The 26,483-nt window shown below is 42.9% G+C and overlaps 1 protein-coding gene across 4 annotated transcripts in view; it reads right to left on the bottom strand.

The window, feature by feature from the left end:
• Positions 1 to 26,483, bottom strand: part of LOC140483931 (voltage-dependent calcium channel subunit alpha-2/delta-2-like) — an 839,332-nt gene that overhangs the window by 337,798 nt on the left and 475,051 nt on the right. The gene's annotated exons all lie outside the window — the stretch shown is intronic.

Here is a 26,483-nt window from a genome sequence, read left to right as displayed (position 1 = left end):
CAATGTACTGCTACAGCAATTCCTGTGAAATGTCCAGGCTTAGTACCTGGATGCAAAACCAGGCCTTCAATATAATCAAGAACACAATACATTTACCTGAGCCCTGAACTATTATACCCCATCATTGCATTTCGTTGTTGCATCTGACACAACTTTCAATTTTCCATTTGTTCCAGACCCAATGTTATACCTCTGATGAGCAATCCACTATTGCTCCAGGGCACTGACAAGGGAGCAGTGAAACATGGTTTTCAAGAGAGAGGCCCTAATAACCAAGAACTTTTTGTATATCCAGGGGACTATTTCTCAGGCTCGAAGTTCACAATGCAGGCAAATCAGAAACCATTGCTGACTCTCCTTAATACCAAAAAATTGGCAAACACACCCCCCAAACCCAACAGTTCTGATTATGTCTTTTGTGGTTTGGTGCCATCATGAAATGTACCCAACAAAATTCCAGTCAACTTTCAATGTTTTGTGCTTCCTCACTGGGAAATCTACACAGAATAATATTTGCTTTGTTGAGAACATGGAGATCCTCCATAAAACTTATTTACTCGACCAGGTTATTGTCCTCATTGGTAATGACTCCCTTTCTGACTTTGCAAGTCCTTTGATCTGTCCATGTGAATTGCCTTAGCTGGTTTTATATTGGTTGAAGATAACATAAAAGCAAGTTGTCCTTGTGGAATGCTCAGCAACGTGAGCAGAGATAGGGTGAGGTTGAGAGTATTGTGCCAATAGGGTTGAGAGCACAGATTAAAAGCAGTATCTTAGAAAGGATAATGGAGAAGGTGTGACCAGGTCAATAATATAGCTGAGAGTAATGGTGTGAGTAGGATATAAGGATGTGAGGAGAGATGCACAAAAGTGTAAGAGTTCAGTTGCAATGTTTTGTATACGGGTGTATAAACCTATACACTCTAGTACTTTACAAGCGTATTGTTGACTCAGTGTTATAGGTGCATTGTGTAGCTGTGGTTGATGGATTAGTACTTTGTAACCAATGGTACTGAGCCTGAACAGACCAGACTTGGGGATACCAATTCTAGAGTTAATATTCCTCTTGCGACTGCTTTTTGAACATAGCAGGAAGAAATTAGAGAGAGAATGCATTTAACTGATAACAGGAAGAATGGAACGCAGTACTGCCCTGACTGCACAATATGCAAGCATGTGTGCCAAACATACAAACCATTTACATTTTTAGCAACTACAATTTACCACCTGCTAACTCACTGTACATGCATTGGCTACTCTCGTACAGGATAATAATGAGGTGAGTATAGTTTATGCAGCAAGGACTTCACAATTAGGAGCAAATCATATTGTACAAATGTGCATGATTTGGAATTCAATGTATAGACCAGCAAACAAGATATTAACTAAATGCTGAGACAGCAAAATGAAATACACATGAAGGAATGAGAATCTAGCAGTCAGCAATCACAGACTGCAAGTTTAAAGACAATATTCAGGATCCAGATGTGACAGACAAACCAACAGGCTCTAAATATAAACACCACCATACTAAGCACAAGACAGCCTGGATAGCATTGGCTAACATTGTAGCTGAAATTCTGTTGTAAGAAAATGAGCAATATTTTAACAGTCACACAACTCACCTATAAAACTGAGTCAACAATACGATTGTAAAGTACTAGAGAGTATCGGTTTATACAGCCGTATACAAAACACTTGCAACTGAACTCACATCTTTTTGTGCATCTCTCCTCACATCCTCATATCCTACTCACACCATTACTCTCAGCTGCATTATTGACCTGGTCACACCTTTTCCGTTAAAATGTTTAATTGTGCAAATGGTTCACGTCAAAATACTTGCTTGTTAATGCAGTGAGCAGACAAAGGGAGATAAGAGTTTAACTCAATAGACTCATATGGCTTCAATTAGTGTGCCCAACCCATTTCAATCATCTCTGCACTTATGTCTTCCCTTGCCTCCCAGAAGTAGGATAGGGTTCCTCGTCTTTATTAACCACCACATCAGACTTCATATTCTATGGATCACTATTTTTCATTAGGTTCAGCACTGTACCATCACCAAATGCACACTTTTCCGACCTCCCAATTTCAGTACTCCACAGGGACCATTCCCTTAGCAATGTTCTAATTTAGGTCATGCCCCAGTCACATCTAACAGCTCACTTCCCTTCCTCATGCCACCTTTCAACCTTTCAATGCCATTGTAAGAGATGAAGCATCTGTCTTTTAACTCCTCCTTTCTCACCAAATGTTCCTTCCAGGTGAAACAGCTTGTTTGCACTTCTTTGAATTTAGTTTATTATATTCACTGCTCACAATGTGGTACATTGGGGAGACCAAACACAGGCTGGGTGACTGCTTTGCTGAACACCTCTATTGAAGCAACACAGGATCAGGAGTAGAGCATTCAGCCCATCAAGCTTGCTCCATATTTCAATTGGATTATGATTGATCATCTCCTCAAAATCATTTTCTTGTATAATCTCCATAACCGTTGGTTCATTAGTCTCCAGAAATCTATTAGAGTTAGGTTTAATTGTCACGTGCACTCAAGTATAGGGATACATTAATGGTGCCACTTTAGGTACAAGGTAACTAGGTACAAAATCTTTAGTAAAAATGAGAAAAATAAAGAAGTAAATTGAAAGTATAAAGCAGTAAATAAGAAATGAAGCTATAAGTTTCCAATTACAGTCCTTCTTTAGTTATGAGCCAACAGTCACTCCATGCTGGGTTTCCCCTTGAGGGCTCGATCTCTACCCCTTGCAGAGATTGACTTTGGTCTTAAACATGTTCAATGATTGAGCTTCTACAACCTTCTGGGTTGTAGATCCCAAAGATCCTCAAGAGACAAAGTTCCTCTTCATCCTCAGTATCAAATGGTCTACCCCATTATCTTATGTCTCCTGTTTTTAGACTCAGCAGCTAGGGGTAACACTGTCATGCCCTGTAGAACTTTTGTTCTTCGAAAATACAGACCTAGCCTCCCTCCTCATACCAGGTTCCTTCTATCCCACACTTAATTGGTGAACCTCTGTGGCACATCTTATACAGCAGGTATATTCCTCCCTAGGAGGATTAGATAAGAGGATTAATACTACACACATTACTCCAGGTGAGATCTCACACACAGCTTGAAATAACTGTATTAAGGCATCTTTACTCCTGCACTGAAACCCCTTGTGACAAAGGTCACAAATATCATTTGTTACCCTAACTGCTTGCTGCATGCCTGATATTAGTGATGTGTGAAAAAGGACAGGGATTTATCAACTTCCAAAACCATTAACTTTTCAATAACTTGCCTTTTAATAGTATTTATTTCTTTTAGTTCCTCAGTTTCACAAATCATCTGGTATTTCTAGAGAATTTTCTGTACTTGCCTGTAAAAACAGGCACAACGTAACAGATCAGATCCCAAGCCTATTCCATGGTCTCCACTATAAATTGTCCTATCCCCACCTGTAACTGGCCTATATTTATCTAAGGAGCCTGACTTAGAAGGGATAGGAGGATTCCTGAAGAAGGGCTTATGCCCGAAACATCGATTCTCCTGTTCCTTGAATGCTGCCTGACCTGCTGCGCTTTTCCAGCAACACATTTTCAGCTCTGATCTCCAGCATCTGCAGTCCTCACTTTCTCCTATATTTATCCAAGATAATCTTACTATCATAATATTCAAGGCTATGGTCCAAGTTTTGGTAAATGGGATTAAGTTGAAGGTCAAGTGTTTCTCATGTGTTGGTGCAGACACGATGGGTCAAACGGCCTTTTCTGTACTGTATGATTCTAAGCTTGCACCATTTCCCATGATGTTCCTTATTAGCTTGCATTCATATTCTCTTTTTCCTTTCTGAATCAATTGCTCAATTCTCCTACTCTGATGCTCACTAGCATACAAGACTGGATATAATCCTGTGATTCCTACTTTTGAGGCCCTGCTTTTCAATCTCCTTTCTACATCCCTGAAATCTGCTTTCAGGATCTCAGACCCCTCCCTACTTAAGTCACCAGCACCAACAGGGGCTATGCTCCCTGTCCTACAGGTGTTCTGTGACCCTAGGGTTGGGGAGGCAATATTCAATTCTGGAATAACACTTACAGCCACAGAAACACTCGCCTGTTCCCCTAACTACCCAAATCATAAATGCTCTTCCCCTCTTTTGCCTCCTTTCCTGTTGAGCCACTCATGGTGCGAAAACTCAGGTCTGACTGCACTGCTCTGAGGATCCAATGCTACAACAGTATCCAAGTGGAAAAGTGATTAGAAACTAGGATCTCAGTCAGTGTTCTCTCCACTCTCCTTTCTCGCTGTGCAGGTCTCCAAGGCATTCGCTTCTAAAACCAAACGTCAAAGCTGTGACCGGTGAGCCAACTTTGATTGCCATGCGTGGAGTCTTGGTTGTAAGCACAGCATTACAGGGAATGTTGATCTCAATGGACTCCTGAACTACCTGTCTCGTTTACTTGGTCTGATGATCATTTTGGGTGATCATACTCCCTTCTCTCTTCTGGCTCCTAACCACATTCCTGATGGGGAGCTTGTGCTCGAGGCATCGACTCTCCTTCTCCTTGGGTGCTGCCTGGCTGGCTGTGCTTTTCCAGACCATACTTGTTGACTCTGATCTCCAACATCTGCAATCCTCTCTCTCTCTCTCCAAAGGTCTTTTCCCTGGTGTGGGGCAATCCAAAGCTAGAGGGCATAGGTTTAAGGTGAGAGGGGCAAGATTTAAAAAACATCTAAGGGGCAGCTATTTCAGCAGAGGGTGGTGCGTATATGGAATTGAATTGCCAGAGGAAGTGGTTGAGGCTGGTACAATTACAACATTAAAACGCATCTGGATGGGTATCTGAATTGGAAGAGTTTAGAGTGATATGGGCAAAATGCTGGCAAATGGGACTAGATTTATTTAAGATATCTGGTTGGCACAGACGAGTTGGACTGAAGGGCATGTTTCCGTGCTGTATATCTCTCTGACTCTCTGAAAGTGCTATCTATGTAGCTCTGAACTTCATGGATGCACCTTAGTATCTTCAGCCACAATCTGAGTTTCAAGTCAAGTAACAACTTATGCATGCGGTTGAATCAGTCACAGGAGCGTCTCTCATCATTTAATATGGTCTGTAGGAATGCCCAAGCGCTAATGAAATGAAGAAACAATTGATGGATATATTAATTAAGAATTAATTGGGTTTGAATTGTCTATAAATATAGGGAGCTAATAATCAGTGGGATGTCATTTTAATGGACTGTGACTAAAATGAAGTTCTTAGATACAAGTGTGGACTGAATTCTGTTTTAACAGAATTATCTATTGGAGAATAACATTAGTGGCAGGGGATGGTTGGGTCAAAATGTAAAGTTACAGAGAACAATTACCAACTCCTGTTTTCTGAAAATGAACCTTATGACCAGTGGAAGAAAATAGCCTTAGCACTTTCATTACCACACAGAAGCAGGACAAGAAGCAACTTCATTTTCAAAATCAATGTTTGATGATTTGAACACAGGTGAAGGTATGGACAAATTAAATTTCATGCATAAAAGTTTATAAAATTAATTATCAATTGGCTGCTATGTCACGTTAAGATTTTGATATTTGGAAAGACTGAAGACAGTACTGTGAAGCAGTATAAGCTGGAATTTAGTAGGTTTTGTACAAAACTTTTAGAAATTTGATTTGGAAGTTTCCCAATCTGTGCCAAAGTATGTATGAGAGACTTCTAGCTTTGACAAAAGTTAAATTTGCAGGTAAACAAACACTACTAGAACAAATGATAGAAACAGAAAACATTCCTAGAAAAGCATTTCTTTCCAGGAATTTTGAAGCACAAAGGGGGCAATAGGCAATGCCATTAGAAAATAGTGGACACATTGTTAATAAATTAACAAGATTATCTCGATACAGATCACAGACAACAGTACAAAAGTAAAACGGCAATGAACAAAAATGTTATTGATAATTTTGAGAGGTGAAGAAAATTTGTGAATTATAGTAAGCTACTATTCTCACTTGGTCTGGCCTACATATTATTCCAGATGCACTGTGATGTGGTTGACTCTTAACTGCCTCTGAAATGGCCTAGCAAGCCACTCATTTCTACCAATCACTGCGAAGATTCAACAAAGAAATGAAATCGGACGGATCATCTGGCATTGACCTTGGCACTGGAAATGAAAGAGCCCTGTCAACCCTGCAAAGTCCTCCTTATTAACACCTCGGGGCTTGTGCCAAAGTTGGGAGAACTGTCTCACAACAGCTTGATATAGCTATACTCAATACTTTACAGACAATGTCCCAGACACCACCATCACTGGATATGTCCTGTTCCAACAGCAGAAGAAACCTAGCAGAGGTGGCAGCACAGTGGTATACTGTCACAAATTGCTTGCCTTGGGAGTCTTCAACATTGACTCCGAATCCTATGAAGACTCAAGGTTTCACATTAAATGTGAATAAAGTAACATCCTACTGGTTACGATACTCTCCTCCCTCAGCTGATGAATCAGTACTCCTCCATATCGAACAACACTTGGAGAAAGCACTAAAGGTAGCAAGGGTGCACAATATATTCTGGGTGGGGAATTTCAATGCCCAACACCAACAGTGGCTCAGCAGCAGTACTACTGATCAAGCTGTTGGGTTCTTAAAGATATAGCTGCTAGATTAGGCCCACAGTAAGGGATTAAGGTGCCCTACAAGAGGGAAAAACAGACCTGACCCCATCCTTACCAATCAGCTGACTGTAGATCTATTGATCCATGACAGTATTGGTAAAGGTGACCACCACACAGTCGTAGAGACAAAGTCCCGCCTTCGCATTGAGAATACCCTCTGTTGTGTTGTGTGGCACTATCCCCACGCTAAATGGAACAGAGTTCAACAAATCCAGCAATTCACAACTGGATATTCATGATGCGTTTTGGGCTTTCAACAGCTGCAGAATTATACTCAACACAACCTTCAACCTAATGACCTGAAATATCTCCCACTCAACCATTATCATTAAGCCAGGGATCAATCCTGATTCAATGGAGACTGCAGGAGGGCTTGCCAAGAGCAGCACTAGGCATACCTAAAAGTGAAGCGTCTACTTAGTGAAACTACCGAACAGGACACACTCATGTCAAACAGCATAAGTGATAGACTGAGGTAAGCGATGCCATAACCAATGGATCAGATCTAAACTCTGTAGTTCTGCTACAGTGAGTCGTGAATGGCATTGGACAATTAAACAACTCACTGGGGAGGCTAGCCTTTAGACAATTAAATTCACATCACATGGTGTCAAGAAATGTGTGGAGACTGCAGCGACGATGGGCCCTGACAAGGTTCCGGCAATGGTATTGAAGACTTGAGCTCCAGAATTTGGCGCTCCCCTAGCCAAGCTGTTCCAGCTCAGTTGCAACACTGCCATGTATAAGACAATACAGAAAATTGCCTAGGTATGTCCTGAATACAAAGCAGGACAATTGTAACCCGGCCAATTAGCGCCCCATCAGTCCAGTCTCGATCATCAGTAAAGTGGTAGAAGGTGTTCTCAACAGTGTTATCAAGCAGTATCTGCTCAGCAATAACCTGCTCAGTAACACCCAGCTTGGATTCTCCAGCCTTGGTTCAAGTATGGAGAAAGAGCTGAATTTCAGAGGTGAGGTGAGGTGAGAGTGACAGCCCTTGACACCAAGGCCTCATTTAATCAAGTATGGGATCAATGAGCCCGAGCAAAACTGGAATCAATGAGAATCATGGGCAATTTTTCTGCTGGTTGGCATTGTACCTGGCACCGAGGAAGGTGGTTGTGGTAGTTGGAGGTCAATCATCTCAGTTTGGATATCTCTGTTGGAGTTCCTTAGGGTAGTGAACCAGGCCCAACTATCATCAGCTGCTTCATCAATGATCTTCCCTCATCAGAAGGTCAGAAGTGGGGATATTTGCAAATGATTGCACAATGTTCAGTGCAATTCATGACTCCTCAAATACTGAAACAAGTCATTTTCAAATGCAACAAGATCTGGACAATATCCAGCTTTTGTGCTGACAAGTCACACAAACATTCTTGCCACATAAATACAAGAAATGTTCATCTCTAAGGAGAGCCAATCTAATCACAGCCCCTTGGCATGCAATGGTGTTCCTGTCACTGAAAACCCCACTAACAACATCCTGGAGGTTACCATTGAACAGAAACTCAACTGGACTCTTCATTTAAATATAATAAATCCTGATTCCCCAAAGCCTGATTCCATTATCTACAAGGTACATATCAGGAGTGCAATAGAATGCTCCCCACTTGCCTGGATGGGCGCAACTCCAACAACACTCAAGAAGCTTGACACCATCCAGGGCAAAACTGCCCACTTGACTGCCACCACTTCCACAAGCATCCACTCCTTCCACCACCCATGCTCAGTAGCAGCAGTGTCTACTATACTGTAAAAATTCACCAAAGATCCTTAGACATAACCTTTCAAAACCATGACTGCTTCCATGTCAAAGGACAAGGACAGCACATACGTAGAAACACCACCTCCTGCAAGTTCCCCTCCAAGCCACTCCTGACATGGAAATATATCACTGTTCCTTCACTTTTTGTAAGTCAAAATACTGGAATTTCCTCCCTAAGGGCACTGTTGGTTTACCTACAACATACAAATTGCAGTGGTTCAAGAAGGCAGCTCACCACCATCTTTCAAGGGCAACTAGGGACAGGAATTAAATGCTAGTCAACCAGCAATGCTCGTATTCCATGAGTGAATAAAAAAGAATTAACACAGAGATAATGTGCAATGAGTTACACTGGTGATTAAGTAGGCCATCAATGAAGAAAATACAGATGAAAAAGAGTATGGAAATTGACAAAGCAATTTTGCAATTTCCATAATTAGGACAATATTGTACTCCTTTAAAGGAACATTGTCTCGTGTTCAAGGAATTGAAGAGATTTCTGACATCAGAGGTAGAAATTTAAAAGACAGATTCATACAGCACGGAAACAAACCCTCATGCTGAACATAATCCCAAACTAAACTAGTCCCACTTGCCTGCTCCAGGCCCATATCCCTCCAAACCTTTCCTAGTCATGTATTTATCCAAACGTCATAAAGTCAATTATATTGAAATTACTCAGGCAGTATTTTCATCCATCTTCTCAAAGATTAAAACTTTTACTAAAGCATGTAAGAATAAGGGATGGGAGTCCAGAATGCTTTGAAGAGATGTGATACATGTGAGATTTGTAAGAAATATTTAAGGAGTCTGTTAAGCTTATATTAAGCGAGCTCTTAGCATGAGATTTCAATGAGATAGTTGCAATAAATTTAAAGGTACACGATGAAGGAAAAAAAAGGAAGTTTAATTTTGAAGATCTGGTAACCAGATTTGGTTAGTTAACAATAATACATAAAGATTATTAGAGATAATAGTATTACAGATTGCTTGTGATCAATTCAGAGAAATGTACGAAAATATGAACATAATAGCAGAAACCCCTTCCAGCAATCAGGTATGTGAAAGGAACCATGCAGAAATAGATTAAATGGTTCATAAAATTTTTGCAGATCATCAAAACTATAAATGATTGACGACACTTGCATGGGCTGTCCATGCTGAGAATTCAATGCAGATGGTGGGCAGATATAGTTCATATCAGTTCGCATTTGGTGTGAATCCTGAAGATTCTATCAGTAATAAGTGATCAGCCTTGGCTTGGGAAAGGGTTATAATTAGTTTTACTTTTTGGTGAGGCTTAAGCTAGGAGCATTGGAAACCAGTTTCAATCTTGGAGACTTGGTTCATTATGAGAGAGAGGGCTTTGAAAATTGAGAGGTCCAGTAAAAGTTATTGGTAACAAGTTTTGAGAAGATTTGTAGCTCAGGTTTAGGTTCTGGATGTAGGTTTGCTCGCTGAGATGGAAAGCTCATTTTCAGACGTTTCATCACCATAATAGTAAGGACACGCTCACTAGTATTGTTACATACAGATGAGGTAGGATACCACTTCAACTGGGGCAACACATCCATCCTAGGACAAGCCAAATAGAGACATGCATGAGAATTCCTAGACAACAGAGTTGTTGTCTCTGGTTTGTTACCCGTGCCACGTGATAGAGAGTCGAGGAATAGGGAGAGAGAAGAGTTAAATGCGTGGCTACAGGGATGGTGCAGGAGGGAGGGATTCCGGTTTCTGGACAACTGGGGTTCTTTCTGGGGAAGGTGGGACCTCTATAAACAGGATGGTCTAAACCTGAACCTGAGGGGCACCAGTATCCTTGGGGGGAGGTTTGCTAGTGCTCTTTGGGAGGGTTTAAACTAACTCTGCAGGGGCATGGGAACCTGGACTGTAGCTTTAGGGTACAGGACCTTGAGTGTAGGGAGGTTAGGAACATGGCATTGATCTCGAAGGAGGGTGCCTGTAAACAGGAAGGTGGCTTGAAGTGTGTATACTTCAATGCCAGAAGTATAAGAAGTAAGGTAGGTGAGCTTGCAGCATGGGTTGGTACCTGGGACTTCGATGTTGTGGCCATTACAGAGACGTGGGTAGAACAGGGACAGGAATGGCTGTTGCAGGTTCCAGGGTTTAAATGTTTTAGTAGGGTCAGAGATGGGGGTAAAAGAGGGGGAGGTGTGGCATTGCTTGTCAAGGATAGTATTACAGCAGTAGAAAGGGTGATTGAGGAAGACTTGCCATCTGAGGTAGTTTGGGCGGAGGTTAGAAATAGGAAAGGTGAGGTCACCCTGTTAGGAGTTTTCTACAGGCCTCCTAATAGTCCGAGAGAAGTAGAGGAAAGTATTGCGAGGATGATTCAGGAGAAGAGTGAAAGTAGGAGGGTGGTTGTTATGGGGGACTTTAACTTCCCAGATATTGACAGGGAAAGCTATAGCTCGAGTTCGTTAGATGGGTCGGTGTTTGCCCAATGTGTGCAGGAGGGTTTCCTGACACAATATGTAGACAGGCCAACAAGAGGTGAGGCTATACTGGATTTGGTTCTAGGTAATGAACCAGGCCAGGTGTTAGACTTGGAGGTAGGTGAGCACTTCGGGGACAGTGACCACAACTCGGTGACTTTTACTCTAGTGATGGAGAGGGATAAGTGTGCACTGCTGGGCAACAGTTATAGCTGGGGCAGGGAAATTATGATGCGGTGAGGCATGACTTAGGATGCGTGGATTGGAAAAATAGGCTTCAAGGGAAGAACACAAATGATATGTGGAGATTGTTCAAGGAACAAGCTAATGGGTGTCCTTGATAAGTATGTACCAGTCAGGCAGTAAAGGGTCTAGTGAGGGAGTCGTGTTTTAATAAGGAATTGGAATCCCTTGTGAAAGGGAAGAGGGCAGCCTATGTAAAGATGAGGCGTGAAGGTTCAGTTGGGGCGATTGAGAGTTATAAGGTAGCCAGGAAGGATCTAAAGAGAGAGCTAAGAGCAGCGAGAAGGGGACATAAAAAGTCCTTGGTTGGTAGGATTAGAGAAAACCCAAAGGCTTTCTATAGGTATGTCAGGAGTAAAAGGATGACTAGGGTAGGTATCGGTCCAGTCAAGGATAGTAGTGGGAAGTTGTGCGTGGAGGCGAAGGAGATTGGTGAGACACTAAATAAATACTTTTCGTCAGTATTCACTCAGGAACAGGACAGTGTAGAATGGATGGCCTTGAGGTACGTAGGGAAGAGATCTGGGGAATACTGGAAAGGGTGAAAATAGATAAGTCCCCTGGGCCTGATGGCATTTATCCTAGGATCCTCTGGGAAGCTAGGGAGGAGACAGCTGAGCCATTGGCCTTGATTTTTATGTCGTCGTTGTCTACGGGAATAGCCAGAAGACTGGAGGATAGCGAATGTGTTGCCCTTGTTCAAGAAGGGGAGCAGGGATAACCCTAGTAACTATAGGTCAGTGAGTCTCACTTCTGTTGTGGGCAAAGTCTTAGAGAGAATTGTAAGGGATAGGATTTATGAACATCTGGATAGGAATAATGTGATCAAGGATAGTCAGCATGGTTTTGTGAAGGGCAGGTCGTGCCTCACAAACCTTATTGAGTTCTTTGAGAAGGTGACCAAGGAAGTGGATGAGGGTAAAGCAGTAGATGTGGTGTATATGGATTTTAGCAAGGCATTCGATAAGGTACCCCATGGCAGGCTAATGCAAAAACTACGGAGGTATGGCATTGAGGGTGCATTAGAGGTTTGGATTAGGAATTGGCTGGCTGGAAGGAGACAGAGGGTAGTAGTTGATGGTATAGGTTCATCTTGGAGTGCAGTTACTAGCGGTGTTCCACAAGGATCTGTTTTGGGACCACTGCTGTTTGTCATTTTTATAAGTGACCTGGAGGAGGGGCTTGAAGGCTGGGTGAGCAAGTTTGCGGATGACATGAAAGTCGGTGGAGTTGTGGACAGCGAAGAAGGATGTGGCAGGTTACAGCGGGATATAGATAAGTTGCAGAGCTGGGCAGTAAGGTGGCAAATGGAGTTCAATGTAGCTAAGTGTGAAGTCATTCACTTTGGTAGGAGTAACAAGAAGATGGATTACTGGGCTAATGGTAGGCTACTTGGCAGTGTGGATGAGCAGAGGGATCTTGGTGTCCATGTACACAGATCTCTGAAAGTTGCCACCCAGGTAAATAGTGCTGTGAAGAAGGCATATGGTGTACCGGGCTTTATTGGTAGAGGAATTGAGTTCCGGAGTCCTGAGGTCATGTTGCAGTTGTATAAGACTCTGGTGCGGCCTCATCTGGAGCATTGTGTGCAGTTTTCGTCACCATACTATAGGAAGGATGTGGAGGAATTGGAACGAGTGCAGAGGAGGTTTACCAGGATGTTGCCTGGCATGGTAGGAAGATCGTATGAGGAAAGGCTGAGGCACTTGGGGCTTTTCTCACTGGAGAAAAGAAGGTTTAGGGGAGATTTGATAGAGGTGTACAAGATGATTAGGGGTTTAGATAGGGTTGACAGTGAGAACCTTTTTCCGCTAATGAAGTCAGCTGTTACTAGGGGACACAGCTTTAAATTAAGGGGTGGTAGGTATAGGACAGATGTTAGGGGTAGATGTTTTACTCAGCGGGTTATGAGTTCATGGAATGCCCTGCCAGTAGCAGTGGTGGACTCTCCCTCTTTATGGTCATTTAAGCGGGCATTGGACAAGCATATGGAGGTTATTGGGCTAGTGTAGGTTAGGTCGGCTTCGGTCGGCGCAACATCGAGGGCCGAAGGGCCTGTACTGCGCTGTATTTTTCTATGTTCTATGTTCTATGTAAGCATGGTATTCCAACTGGAACTCTATCAACAAACATATTGACTTGGACCCCACTTACAACCCCCTGAGAAAAAGAACAGGAAATGACATCACCACAGGAAATTACATTACCAACCCAAGGAAACCCAAAAACAAATAGAAAGTGGGATATACCACCAGTGCTTCATCCAGAGGCTCACTGAAGATGTTACCTAATATGGTGACAAAACGTCTGAAAATGAACCTTCTAGCTGAGCGAGCAACCTACATCCAAGTAATTGGTAAAGACAAAAAAATAATAATAGCACAGCATGGGAATCAGACTATTTGGGTACATTCTTCAAGACTGTCTGATATGGATTACAAACTTGCAGATTTGGAAGGAGTTATAGAAAATTGTATGCAGCCAGGTACCTCCCATACCCAAATGCTGCACTACAATGAGGATCAAACAATCACAATTGACAGTTTGTCTAAGAATAAATAGATCAGTTCTGATGAAGAGTCTATGCCCGAAACTTTAACTCTCCTGCTCCTCAGATACTGCCTGACCTGCTGTGCTTTTCCAGCACCACCTTTTTCGACTTTGACTCTCCAGCATCCTAAGTCAGTTCTGAGGCATTAGTCAATATGAGGCAAAAGTCCCAAAGGAAAAGGGAGTACAAAAGTCAATATTTGCAAAAGGGCTAGTCTATGAAGCAATGTGATTATTATAGGTAGAGCAGGGAAGACTACTGAAAGAGGGATGAATATAGAGAAGGAGGGTCAGGAGGCGAGGCCTATGGATTTGGAACATGAAGTACAAAGATAGAAGGCAAGAAAACACAGGGTAATGCTCAGTGTGTCTGACAGTGAACATGCCATTGAAAGAGATCACAAACTGTTAAAAGATTTTCTATTAATAGGAAGGTCAAACAATAGCAGTCCATAAAGATATAAAAGGCAATATAGAGGATACAATTTAGATTCATAGAGATCTATGGCACAGAAAAAGGCCCTTTTTCTGTCTGGCAGCACTGGAATCCGCCCTGAAAGACAACAGACTTACAGAAGAAACTCAGCAGGCCATCAGACAGACAGTAGCACCAACACTAAGCAGGAAGAAAGAAGGGAACACCCTCAACACACTGGAATGGAAAGCCCTGGAAGGACATCAAAAAGACAGAACTATCATAATCCTACTGGCAGACAAAGGGCGCGTGGCATTGGACTTGACTCCGTAGCTAGAAAAACCACATTACAGCATCCCTGAGGAAACCCGTCTCAAGCAACTGTCTGTGTGGAGTTTGCACATTCTCCCCGTGTCTGCGTGGGTTTCCTCCGGGTGCTCCAGTTTCTTCCCACAGTCCAAAAATGTGCAGGTTAGGTGAACATGCTAAATTGTCCATAATGTTAGGTGAAGGGGTAATTGTAGGGGAATGGGTCTGGGTGCATTGCTCTTCGGAGGGTCGGTGTGGACTTGTTGGGCCGAAGGGCCTGTTTCCATACTGTAAGTAATCTAATCTAATCTAAACTACACATGCCAGGTGAAATTAACAAGATGGATCTCCAAAGGATGAAACTAGAAGATTCCAACACCCCCCATTTCTACGGATTACCAAAGGTACATAAATAAGGGGCCCCCCTCAGACTCATAGTCTCAATTCCTGGCATACCGACATACAGGCTAGCAAAGGAACCAAAACGGCAAACAAACACCTGGTAGAAGACTCAACCCACTCAACCCATGAATTCCTTACTATCACCAAAGACACCAAGGTACAGGACGATGAGGTCATGGTGTCCTTCGATGAGGCGGCCCTATTCACATCAATAAACATCATCCCAGCCAAGCAAACACTGGCCTCACTGCTACATAAACCAATGCCACAAACACCTGACAGCACCAATTCCATTAGCAAGGATAGCATCCTCAAACTACTAGATCTGTGCCTCGCAACTCACTTCACCTTCAACAACAAGATCTGCAACCAAATCAACAGGACGCTATGGTTTCACTAATTTCAGGACTTACAGTGAAAACAATTATGCAGAGGTTAGAACAAACAGTCCTTCCCATGATCCAGCCCAAGCTTTGGGTCTGCCACATAGATGGCACCTTTGTCATCACGAAACTAGAAGAAACCCACAAGCACATAAACAACAGTCTTACTGGTACAAAATTCACCAAAGAGGAAGAGAATAACCGAATTCCCTTCCTGGATGTTGTAGTAGAATGAAAAGGCAAAAGTGAGGACTGCAGATGCTGGAGATTAGATGTTGAGAGTGTGATGCTGGAAAAGCACAGCAGGTCAGGCAGCTGCTGTGGAACAGGAAAATCAATGTTTCGGGCAAAAGCCCTTCATCGGGCGTGAAGAGATAGATAGGAGGGGGTGGCCTGGGGGGTAAGGTAGCTGAGTTTGTGATAGGTGGACAGAGGTGGGGGTAAAGGGGCTGGAGAGGAGGATGGAGTGGATAGGTAGGAAGGAAGATTGACAGGTGGGACAAGTCATGAGGACGATGCTGAGCTGGAAGGTTGGAACTGGGATAAAGTAGGGGGAGAGGAAATGAGGAAACTGGTGAAACTCACGTTGATGCCATGGAGTTGGAGGGTCGTGAGGTGGAAGATGAGGCATTCTTTTTTCAGGCAGCGGGTGGTTTGGGAGTGGCGATGGAAGAGGCCCAGGACCTGCATGTCCTTGGCGGAGTAGGAGGGGGAGTTGAAGTATTCGGCCAAGGGGTGGTGAGGTTGATTGCTGTGGGTGTCCCAGAGATGTTCTTTGAAGTCCTGTCTCCCCAATGTAGAGGAGACCGCATCAGGAGCAACAGACACATGTGATATATTGGTATCCATACGCACAGATGAAAAGGGACACCAGTTCAACTGGAACAATATATCCATCCTAGGATAGGCTAAATGAAGACACGTGCAGAAATTCCGTGAGGCCGAGCATTCAAACCAGAACTCCATTAAAAAACTTGTAGATTTGGACCCCAATTACCAACCTCTCAGAAACAGAACCAGAAATGACATCACCTACCACAAAAAACCAAGATACATAAATAGCAAGTGGGACAGAACACCAATGTTTCACTGGAGGCTCACTAGCATGGTGACAAAACGTCTGAGAACAAACCCACCAGGTCATTAAGTAAACGTACAACCTGAGCTACAAATCTTCTGCAAAATCTCAAAAGGACCTTCTGCCCGTTGAGTCCACGCTGATTAAGATCAGGCAGCTAACTATTTTAATCCCATTGCCAGCACCTAGCCCATTGCCTTGTGGTCCTTGGCATTGCAGGTGCACATCTAAATAATTCTTCAATGTGACAAAGGTTTCTGCCTCTACCACCCTTGCAGGCAGTGAGTTCCAGATTCCCATCACTCTTGGTGAAAAAGCCTTTCTTTACATCTCCTCTAAACCTTTGGCCCCTTACCTTAAACCTTTGCCCCCAATCACTGATTATTCCACCAAGGGGAAAGGCTTCTTCCTGTCTATCCCATCTGTGTTCCTCAATTTTATACATTTCAATCATACCCATCTGAATTTTCTCTGCTCCAAGGAAAACAACCCCAGTCAATTCAATCTTTTCAATAAATGAAACTCACCAGCCCAGGCAACATCCTGGTTAAAAAAAAAACATGGAACTGCAGATGCTAGAAGTATGAAACAAAAACACCAACTGCTGGAGAAACTAAACAGTCTATCAGCATCTGTGAAGAGAAAGGAGAATCAACATTTTGGGTCCAGTTATCTGAAAAAAAAGTCTGAAGAAGGGTCACTGGATCCAAAACATTGACTGTTTTCTCTCCACTGATGCTACCAGATTTGCTCAGTTTCTTGAGCAATTTCTGTTTTTGATTTAAACACCCTGGTGATCCTCAGTGCTTTCCAGAGTCCTACCATTCGTCATGAATTCCTTTGCCTTGTTTGTCCTGTCCACATGTATTACTTCACATTTATCTGGAGTGAATTCTATTTGCCACTGATCAGCCAATCTGACCAGACAGCTTGATTGTATTGAGCAAATGAGTTGCATATATACTGGCTACTCCACAATAAGGTTATTGCATAAATGTAATCATTGTACAATTTCCAACTAACTTGATTAATTTGAAATTGGGTGTGACCTTTGAAATACAGGATAAATAATTCCTGAATTGTTGTTCCCTTCCTCACAGTAATACTTTATTAACTGAGGTGAAAGAGTACCTTCAAAGTCATGTTTCTCAAACTCCACCTTGCATTATTTGCCCCTTAAGCGGATAGCACCAGTTACAGATGCCCTATGGCACACACTGATAGTCAGTATCCTAGTCCTATAAATGTCCCTATATTACACGCTGCCAATCAACATCTACTTCTCAAAAATGAATCATAGAGTCCTACAACACAGCAACATGGCCTTTGGCCCAAACTGGTCCTTGCCGACCAAAGTGTCCATCCTCGCTAACCCCATTTCCCTGCACTTGACCCATATCCTTCTAAACCTTTCCTATCCATGCATTTGCCCAAATGCTTTTTAAATGTTGCTAATGTAACCATCTCAACCACTTCCGATGGCAGCACACTCCATATGAGCACCACTCTCTGTGTAAAAAAGTTGCCCCTCAGGTTCCCTTTTATTCTTTCCCCTCCAACATTAAACTGAGCCCTCTAGTCCTCAATTCCCCAAATCTGGGAAAAAGACTGAGTACATTCACCCTATCCATGCCTCTCATGATTTTCTACCCCTCTATAAGATTCCCCCCTCAGTCCCCTACGCTCAAAAGAAATAAGTTCTAGCTTGTCCAACCTCTCCTAGAACTCAGATTATTGAGTCCTGGCAACATTGCTTCTGCACTCTTTCCAGCTTAGTAACATCCTTCCTATAGCAAGTTGACCAAAATGGAACACAATACTCCAAGTTTGGCCTCACCAACGCCCTGCACAACTGCAACATAACTTCCCAACTTCTTTACTCTGACTGATGAAGGCCAGTGTGCCAAAAAGCCTTCTTCATTGCCCTGTCTACCTGTGACTCCACTTTCAAAGAACCTTGCATTTGAACCGCAAGGTCCCTCTATTCTACTACACTCCTGAAGACCCTACCGTTCACCATGAAACTCCTGCCTTGATTTGACTTTCTAAAATGCAACACCTCACACTTATCTATATTAAACTCCATTTATCATTTCTCAGCCCACTTCCCCAGCTGATCAAGATTGCGCTGCAATTTCTGGTAACCTTCCTCACTGTCCACGATATCGCCTATTTTAATCTCATCTGCAAATTGACTAATCATGCTTTGCACATTCTCATCCAAATCATTGATACAGATAACAAACAGCAATGGGCCCAGCGCCGACACCGGAGGCACACCACTAGTCACAGACCTCTGGTCCGGCAAGCATCCTTCCTGATTCCTACCTTCAAGCTAATTGTATATCCAATTTGCCAATTCTCCCTGGATTCCACACAATCTAACCTTTCAAAGCTTGACTGAAATCCAGATACTACTTTTACTGTCCTGTCCTCGTCAACCTTCCTGGTCATTTCATTAAAGAAATCTAACAAATTTGTAAGGCATGATCTCCCACCCACAAAGCCATGCTGACTATTCCAAATCAAGCCCTGTTTCACAAATGCATGTATATCTTCTTTCTCAGAATCTTCTCAGGTAACATACCTATCACAGATGTTAGGCTTACTGGTCTATAGTTCCCAGGTTTTCCTTTGCAGCCCTTCTTGAATAAGAGCGCAGCATTTCCTACCCTCCAGACTACTGGGACCTCACCCGTGGTTAACGATGATACAAAAATATCAGCCAGGGCCCCACAATTTTTTCTCTAGCCTCTTGCAGTGTTCTTGGATATATCTGGTCAGGACCAGGAGATTTATCCACCTTCATACACTCTCATACATCCCACACCTCCTCTTACTGTGATATGGACAGTCACCAAGATATCACCACTAACTTCCTCAAGTTCCCATGACTTCATGGTAAATACAGAGGAGAAATATTCATTGAAGATCTCGCCCATCTCTTGCAGTTCTACACATACATGTCCACTTTGGTCCTTGAAGGGTTTTATTCTCTCTCTAGTTATTCTTATTCCTTTAATATACTTAAAGAACCTCTTTGGATTCACCCTAACCTTCTCAGCCAAGGTTATCTTGCGCCCCCTTTTTCACCCTCCTGATTTCCTTCTTCAATAAACTCCTCTATCCCCAAAATACCTCTAGGGATTCACTTGATCCCAGCTGCCTGTACCTGAGCCATACCTCCTCCTTTTTTCTGGTCAACGCCTCAACACCTCTCATCATCCAGGGTTCCCTATTCCTGTTAACCTTGCTTTTCACCCTCACTGGAACATATAGACCTTGAACTCTAGCTATCTCACTATTAAAGACCTCCCACTTGTACTTTTTTGGAACAATAAACTGAAATTGAGGTTGGACTGGAATGTAGTTCAATCCAGAAAAGTGCAAGATGATGGACTTGATCAGGACAAACAAGGCAAGTAAATACACGATGAACAGTCGGTCCTTCGACAACAATGAGGATCAGATTGGTTGAGCTGTCGAGTAATAAAAAAGTTGCAAGTGCCAAGCCAGAGAAGAGACATCCAGAATCTCTAGCCATTTACATATTTTGTGACCGTTTTTGGAAAAATAGGGCATGATTATCAACAAGCTCTTCCCAGTTAAACCATGACAAATATTTGTGGGATCTTTTGAATGAGCACAATATAAGATTATATTTGGAGTTAGTGCACATAATCAAGGAAGAAACCAGGTTTCTCACAGAGTCACAGATGTACAGATTGGAAACAGACCCTTCCATCCAACTCGTCCATGCCAACTAGATATTCTAAATTAATTTAGTCCCTTTCGCCAGCACTTGGCACACATCCCTCTCAACCCTTCCTATTTATGGTGATATTCCTATTTATGTACTCATCCAGATAGCTTTTAAATGTCGTAATTGTACCAGCTTTCTCTGGCATCTCATTCCATACACACAGATTTTAAATCTTTCCCCTCTCATCCTAAACCTAAGCCTAGTTTTGGACTCCCCCACCCCAGGGAAAAGACCTTCTTTATTTACCCTATCCATTCCCCTCATGATTTTACAAACCTCTATAAGGTCACCCCTCAGCAGTCGACGCTCTAGGGAAAACAGCCCCAACCTATTCAGTCTCTCCTTATAGGTCAAACCCTCTAACCTTGGCAATATCCTTGTAAATGTTCTCTGAATCATTCCAAGTATCATAAAATCTTTCCTACAGTCGGGAGACCAGAATTGCACACAATATTCCAATGTCCCAAACAGCTGCAACACGACCTCTCTACTCCTGTACTCAATGTTCTGACCAAGAACAAAGTACAAAGAAAATTACAGCACAAGAACAGGCCCTTCAGCCCTCCAAGCCAATCCAGATCCTCTATCACCTATTTTCTAAGGATCTGTATCCCTCTGCTCCCTGCTCATTCATGTATCTGTCTAGGTACATCTTAAATGATGCTATCATGCCCGTCTCTATCACCTCCGCTGGCAACTTGCTCCAAGCACTCACCACCCTCTGTGTAAAGAACTTTCCACCTGTATCTCCCTTAATCTTTTCCCCTCTCACCTTGAACTCGTGGCCCCGAGTAAGTGAGTCGCCCACTCTTGGAAAAAGTTTCTTGCGATCCTCCCCATCTGTACCCGTCTGATTTTGTGGACCTCAATCAGATCCCCCCTCAATCTCTGTCTTTCGAATGAAAATAATCCTAATCTACTCAACCTCTTTTCATAGATAGCACCCTCCATACCTGGCAACATCCTGGTGAACCTCCTCTCCCTCTCCAAAGCATCCACATTCTTTTGGTGGAGTATAGGTTTGATTACTTTAGGTTAAGTTGGCATAAGAAGGATGAAGGAAAGCATGCCGTGTGCCTTCTTGACCACTCTATCGATCTACATTGTCACCTTCGGGAAACAATGGAGCTGAACATCCAGATCTCTCTGTACATCAATTTTCCCCAGGGCTTTCCCATTTACTGTATAGTTAGCCAGTGAATTGGATCTTCCAAAATGCATCACCTTGCATTTGCCTGGATTGAACTCCATCTGCCATTTCTCTACCCAACTCTCCAATCGATCTATATTCTGCTGCATCCTCTAACAGTCTCCTTCACTATCTGCTACTCTGCAAACCTGCTAATCAGACCACCGATACCTTCCTCCAGATCACTTATGTATATCGCAAATAACAGTGGTCCCTGTAGAATACAACTGGTCACAGTTCTCCATTTTGAGAAACTTCCTTCCACTACTACTCTCTGTCTCCTGTTGCATATGCAAATTCATTTTCTCCATCAGCCTACCATGAGCAACCTTAACAAACAAGTCCATGTATATGACATCTACAGCCCTTCCCTTATCAATCAACTTTGTCACTTCCTCTGGAGTGACAGTTAAGTTGACAAGACATGAACTTCCCTGCACAAAACCATGCTCCCTATCATTGATAAGCCCATTTTCTTCTAAATAGATCCTACACCTCAGTATCTTCTCCAGCAGCTTTCCTACCACTGACATCAGGTTCACCACTCTATAACTTCCTGGATGATTCCTGCTACCCTTCATGAACAAAGGGACAACATTAGCAATTCTCCAGTCCTCTGGGATCTCCCCCGTGTTCAAGGATGTTGCAAAGATACTGTTAAAGCCCCAGCTGTTTCCTCTTTCGCTTCCCTCAGTAACCTCAGATCGATTCAATCCGAACCTAGGACTTGTCCACCCTAATGCTTTTTAGAATACCCAATACTTCCTCCCTCCTTATGCTGACTTGACCGAGAGTAATCAAACATCTATCCCTAACCTCATCATCTGTCATGTCCCTCTCCTCAGGGAATACCGATTCAAAGTAGTCATAAAGAATCTCATTCATTTTCTGTGGTTCCATGCATAACCTCCCTACTTTGTGCTTGAATGGGGCAACCCTTTCTCTATTACCCTCTTGCTCCTTGTATATGAATAAAAGGCGTTGGGATTTTCCTTAACCCTGTTTGCTCAAGATATTTCATGACCCCTTTTAGCCCTCTTAATTCCTCATTTCACATTAGTCCTACTTTTCTGATATTCTTTCAGTCTGTTTCCAGTCACTTCGACCTTACATATGCTTCCTTTTTCCTCTTAGCTAGTTTCACAATTTCACCTGTCATCCATGGTTCCCTAATCTTGCCATTTCTATCTCTGATTTTCACAGGAACATGTTTGTCCTGCACTCTGATCGACCTCTCTTTAAAAGCCTACCAGATATCGGTAGGGGCAGCATGGTGGCTCAGAGGTTAGCACTGCTGCCTCACAGCACCAGGGTTCCAGGTTCGTTTCCAGCCTCAGGCGACTGTCTGTGTGGAGTTTGCGTGTTCTCCCTGTGTCTGCGTGGGTTTCCTCTGGGTGCTCCGGTTTCCTCCCACAGTCCAAAGATGTGCAGGACAGGTGAATTGGCCATACAAATTGCCCAGTGTTAGGTGCATTAGTCAGAGGGAAATGGGTGGGTTACTCTTCGGAGGGTCAATGTGGACTTGTCGGGCCGAAGGGCCTGTTTCCACGCTATAGGGAAATATGTATGTAATATCAAATGTGGATTTACCTTTAAACAGCTGCTCCCAATCCACATTCCCCAGTTCCTGTCGAATTTTGCTATAGTTAGCCTTCCCCTAATTTAGCATTCTTCCTTTAGGACCACACTCATCTTTGTCCACGAGTATTCTAAAACTTATGGAATTGTGATCACTATTCTTGAAGTAATCCCCTACTGAAACTTCAACTACCTGGCCCAGCTTATTCTCCAACATCCGGTCCAGTATGGCCTCTTCCCGAGGTGGAATCTTTACATTTTGCTCTATAAAACCCTCCTTGATGCTCCTTACAAATTCTGCTCCATCTAAACGTTCCTCGTGGTAGACCAGTTAGCAAGGTTAGATCTCATGGAATAGAGGGAGAACTAGCCATTTGGATACAGAATTGACTCGAAAGCAGAAGACAGAGGGTGATAGTGGAGGAGGGTTGTTGTTCAGACTGGAGGCCTGTGACCAGTGGAGTGCCATAAAAATCAGTGCTGGGCCCACTACTATTCGTCATTTATAAAAATGATTTGGATATGAACATATAGTTAGTAAGTTTGCAGGTGATACCAAAATTGGAGGTGTAGTGGACAGCAAAGAAGGTTACTTCAGATTACAACAGGATCTTGATCAGATGGGCCAAGCGGCAGATGGAGTTTACTTTAGTTAAATGCCAGGTGTTGCATTTTGGAAAAGCGAATCACAGCAGGACTTATTCACTTAACGGTAAGGTCCTGGGGAGTGTTGCTGAACAAAGGAGCCTTGGAGTGCAGGTTCATAGTTCCTTGAAAGTAGAGTCGGTAGTAGATAGCATAGTGAAGGCAGCATTTGGTATGCTTCCCTTTGTTGATCAGAGTATTGAGGATAGGAGTTGGGAGGTCATGTTGTGGCTGTGGAGGACATTGGTTAGACCACTTTTGGAATATTGCGTGCAATTTAGGACTTTCCAGGCTGCAGTGGAAAAGTAGAAGCATATATTGGGTTGCAGACAGGACAGTGATGCCAAGTCAAGATATAAGGAGTGTAAACAGTACAGATTGGGAGGGCACTGGAATGGAGTTATCGCTGGTGACCACCACTATGGTCCCCAAGGGTGAGTGTAAAACATCTCGGAGACAATAATATATAGGAGCAGATCCATTCAGCCCATTGAGTCTGTTCCTCCATTCAATCATAGCTGATGTATTTCCCAACCACATTTTCCTGCTTTTGATTATAACCTTTGATCCCCTTACTATAAAAAATCTCTGTATCTCTGCCTAAATACACTCAGTGACTTGGCATCTACAGAACTTCACAGATTCACCACCCTCTGGCTGTTGAAACTCCTCCTTATCTCAGTACTAAAAGGTTGTCCCTTCACTCTGAGTCTGTGTATAATGTGAATAGTTGTGGTTCGAATACTCACCCTTGTGGAACCCAACTAATCACTGCTGCCATCCTGAAAAAGACCCTTTTATCCCCAGTCTCTGCTTTCTGGCAGTTAGCTAATCCTCTATCCATGGCAGTACCTTGACCCTAACATCATGGGTTCTTATCTTATTTGGCAGTCTCTTGTGTGGCACCTTTTCAAAGGCTTTCTGGAAATCCAAACAGATCACACCCACTGACCTCCTTAAAGAATTTTAACAGATTTGTCAGGCATGACCTCCCTTTGATGAAGCCGGGCCGACTCTGTCCTATTTTACTATGCACTTTAAAGTACTCTGCAATCTCAGCCTTAATAATGGACTCAAAATCTTACGAATAACTGAGGTAAAGCTAAGCGGCCTATAATTTCCCACCTTCTGCCTTCTTAAACAGGGGTGTTACAATTAGCCATTCCCTGCCTCCAGTAATTCCTGAAAGATCACCGCGATAGCCTCCATAATCTCCTCAGCTATCTTTTTCACAACTGTGGGGTATAGTCCATCCAGACCTAGTGATTTATCCATCTTCAGACCTTTTAGCTTCCCCAGAATCTTCTCCTTAATGATGGCCATTACATTCACCTGTGCCTCCTGATTCTCTTGAAATTCTGGAATGTTGTTGGTGTCTTCCACTATGAAGACTGATGCAAAACACCAATTCAGTTCCTTCACCATTTCTTTGTTCCCCATCACTACCATCCTTATTTTCTACCGGTCCAATGTCCACCTTTGACTCTTTCTTATCTTTGACATATCCTCTGCCCATTTTTAAGGCTTCCCAATCCCCTGGCTTCCCACTAATCTTTACCACATTGCTTGCTTTCTTTTGCTTTTATCCTATCCCTGACTTCCCTTGTCAACCATGGTTGCCTTGTCCTCCTCTTGGTATTTTTCTTCATTCTTGGGATGAATTTCTGCTGTTGCTCATAAATTACCTCACAAACTCCTGCCATTGCTGCTCTACCTTCTTCTCTTATAGGCTCCCCTACCAATTAACTCATCAGCTCCTCCCTCAAGTCTTTGTAGTTACCTTTGCTCAACTGTAATGCCACTACATCTGATTCCAGTTTCTCCCTGTCAAACAGCAGAGTGAAGTGGTTACTGCTCCCAAGGAGTTCGTTCACATCTTGACTACTGCTAGGAGACCTGTACATAACAGCCATCAGAGTCTTTTTTCCCTTAGCAATTCCTCAATTCTATGTTTTCTGACCTCATAATATAACATTATCCCCTCCAGTCTGAGGGAAGCCATGCTATCAATTTAATTTCACTTGTTACAAACAAGGCAACCCCCACCTCCTCTGTTATCCCTGTCCTTTCAATAGGATTTGTATCCTCAGATATTTAGTTCCCAGTCCTGATCCCCTTTCAGCTACATTTCACCCACAATATTGTAGTCAGCAAATTCAATCTGCGCTACAAGCTCATTTACCTTGTTACATAGACTGTGTGCATTTAAGTATAACACTCTCAGTTCTGCATTAACCACCTCCCTTGCCATAGTTGTCCCCTTATCTGCTATGCCTGAAGTTCAATTCCTGAGCCTTTCACACTCTTTTTTCTATTACTTGTCCTGGAAACATTGATAACCTCTTCTGAACCCTCCTCCCTTTAACTTTTCAATAGTTTTCCATGCAACTGAATCCACCCCCTCACTATTTAGTTTAAAATCCTAAACACAACTTTTGTTATGTGATTCACCAGGGCTCTGGTCCCAGCATGATCCAGGTGGAGCCCATTCCATTGGAACAGCTAATTCCTTCCCAAGTACTGCTGTCAATGTTCCCTGAATTCAAGCCTGCTTCATCTACACTAATTTTTCAGCCACACATTTTACCTGTTTAATCTTGTAGACCCTGGGCCAATTAGCTTGTGGCACAGGGAGTAATCCTCAAACTATTACCTTTTTGCTTCTGCTTTTTAATTTATTGCTTGTTACTCAAATTCCCTCAGCAGCACCTCTTTTCTCTTTTAACCTATATTTCTGACACCTACTTGGACCACAGCAACTGGATCCTTCCTCTCCCATTCCAAGTACCTAATTCACCATATTTCCTGTATGGACCAAACAAAAGAAACTGAACCCAGTTATGGGCTGCCTCTAGCCATGAGGTTGACTTTACCCCATGCTCTCCTCTGCAGATAAAACTAAAGGACAATCAGACTTTCCCTCAATACCCCTTAAAGCCAGAAGCAGAAGAAGGGATGTGGGATCTTACAAAATCTTCTGTGGCACAAGGGATTCCAGTTCCGAGAAGGTCTCCTT

This window comes from Chiloscyllium punctatum, chromosome 12 (assembly GCF_047496795.1).
Source record: "Chiloscyllium punctatum isolate Juve2018m chromosome 12, sChiPun1.3, whole genome shotgun sequence".
Taxonomy (NCBI): domain Eukaryota; kingdom Metazoa; phylum Chordata; class Chondrichthyes; order Orectolobiformes; family Hemiscylliidae; genus Chiloscyllium; species Chiloscyllium punctatum.
This window is presented reverse-complemented; position numbering and strand designations above follow the sequence as displayed.